The sequence below is a fragment of the Protobothrops mucrosquamatus genome, unplaced genomic scaffold, assembly GCF_001527695.2.
Source record: "Protobothrops mucrosquamatus isolate PMUCROS unplaced genomic scaffold, P.Mucros_1.0 scaffold_33, whole genome shotgun sequence".
Taxonomy (NCBI): Eukaryota; Metazoa; Chordata; class Lepidosauria; order Squamata; family Viperidae; genus Protobothrops; species Protobothrops mucrosquamatus.
In genome coordinates, this window is record NW_015386109.1 from 269,642 (window position 1) to 272,276 (window position 2,635).

Consider the following 2,635-nt stretch of genomic DNA (forward strand, 5'->3'; position numbering starts at 1 on the left):
CTATTCTTATTGAACAATGTTTTCTTTCTCTTCCTTCACACCGTCTTTTTATTCTTCTATCTCTCTCCCCCCCCCAGTTTGTGTTAGTTTTTACTGTTGTAATCGTAACCTCTAATAAAATTATTCATTAAAAAAGCGGGGGGGAGGCTGCCAGCTCTAAGGATGAGACAGAAGGGCAGGGTAAAAATGTTTTTCTTTCAAATCGGAATAAACATATTGTCCCTTTCAAGGTTAATGTATCCAGATGGAAAGCACTGAATCCATTTATTTTTTTTAATTTTTGCCTAGGGGGTAACGCTGCAGAGTCCCTTCTGCTGCGCGCTCATTGTTACAGGCTGCTGGGTCAGAAAAAAACAGCCATATTTGATTTTAAGGCTGTCTTAAAAGAAGATCCGAGGAACACCCGGGCTCTTTGTGGAAAAGCGTTCATTCACCTGGCCCTGCATCAGAAGAAGGTGGAAATTGCATTTAATTGTTTTGATTGACGTTTTTGAATGTCACAGGACAATTGAAGGGTAGGAAATATTCATCATAATGGTAGAGAATGCAGAGGAAGGAAGGAAGGAAGGAAGGAAGGAAGGAAGGAAGGAAGGAAGGAAGGAAGGAAGGAAGGAAGGAAGGAAGGAAGGAAGGAAGAAGGATAGGAGGATATGGAGAAGGAAAGGACATGGAGAGGGGAAGGAAGGAAGGAAGGAAGGAAGGAGAGAGAGGAAGGGAGGGAGGGAAGGAAGGAAGGAAGGAGGGAGGGAGGGAGGAAAGGAAGGAAGGAAAGAAAGAAAAAAAGCAGGGAAGGAGGAAGGGAAGGAAGGAAGGAAGGAAGGACAGTAGTCAGACCCAGCTGATAAAGGGATGATGAACGGAGAGAAAATACATCGGTGAATTAGAATTACTGCAGCTTCTCAACTCATTGCAATAACGTTCAGCGAAGCCCGAATGTTGCAAGATGTCAAATTGGATCCATCACTGCTTCAATTTTTAATTGAAGCTGGACAAACGCAGTCCTGTTCCGTGCTCCTTGCTTCCTTAGATCTTCCCCAAAGGAAGGACTTCAATGCCTTAGACCATGTCTCCACTCTCCTCCGCAGGAGTCAACGCAAGATCTGATCTCAGCTCTCCAAGGGGATCCAGCCTCAGCTGTGGCCGAAATCTGCTCTCTAAAGCCGGACGCTCGAGTCCAAATTCGCTCTTGGCTGCTGGAGTACTGCAGGGATGCGTTGATGGACCTTGGCCGTAGCCAAGTCCCCCTTGCGGCAGAAACCTTGAAGGACCTCTCCAAAGTGGGAGAATCCTTGGTGGAAATGGACAACCAGGACAACGAAAGTCACATCCTTTGTGTTGACCTCCAAATCGCAAGGGGTAGGAGAGATCAGGAATAACGTCCAGGAGAACAGGTCCCCAAATCGGGGAGCAGGAAGGACAGGTGCCCCAAAGGTGCTTTTTTTCAGGAGGCAACTGGACCTTCTTCTTTTTCTTTGAAGACGTTTCTCTTCTCATCCAAGAAGCTTCTTCAGCTCTGACTGGATGGTTGGGAGTGGAAGGATCTGAAGTCAGAGCTGAAGAAGCTTCTTGGTTGAGGAGCAAAACATCTCCAAAGAAAAACAAGAACTTCCAGTGGCCTCCTGAAAAAAAAGCACCTTTGGGACCACCATGGATGACTGAGAATCTCCATAGACAAAAGGACAAGTAGGTCTAGCTTGGACACCAAGCTTATTTAGATATTTCTCCTCTAGGTACCTACTACTGGAACATTAAAGTTGGGTGTCCTAGCTATGGACCAATCTTCACTCCACAGCAGTGTGGCTATTTCTAGCCTTCAGATTTGAAAACACCCCGCTTTGATGAACACCCCACATTTCTACAGCTGTTTGTCAAGTGTCGCGGTCCAGCTGAGCATCACCCATCCCTTTTGAGGGACAGGGATGATGTGGGGAGAACCCTTTTACCCGTTATATTGAGGGGGAAGAATGGAGGAAAAAACTGAGAATAACTTATTGGGTCCATCGCTAACACTCCAAGTTAAAAGAGGATTTGTCTAGTAGCTGTTGATTTTGTCTAATTTCTGTCTTGATTTTGGCTGATAGGAAGACCCAAGACTGCTCTGTCGTATCTCCAGAAGATATTTGGGCAAAGTGAACCCAACGATGCCGTCAACTCTCGGCTGGGAATTCTGCAAGCGATATTGGGAAATCTGAACGGGGTCCACATTTTAGCCACCTTGGCAGCAAAGGAACACAAGGACTTAGAGCACCTGATGGGGTTTCTAGATGCCAACCAGCGGCTAAACCTTGCTCAGGTATGTCCACCACCCACTTAAATAACACATCAAACCCAGGTTTAGAAAACACAGCCACTACGTTCTCGTCTTGTGGGACATCCAAACCAAGAAATCCTATTTATTGTTGGTTTTTTGGTTCGACCGATGTGGAAAGACAATGTAGTGAAGCCCACTTTTTATTCTAATGCACTTTGAGCATTTAAACGCTACATTTAACAAAATGACAAGAGTTGGAAGGGACCTTGGAGGTCTTCTAGTCCAACCCCCTGCTCAAGGCAGGTAATCCTACATCATTTCAGCCGATGGCTGTCCAATCTCTTATTAAAAGCCTCCAGTGGGCGGAGCACCCACAACTTCTGG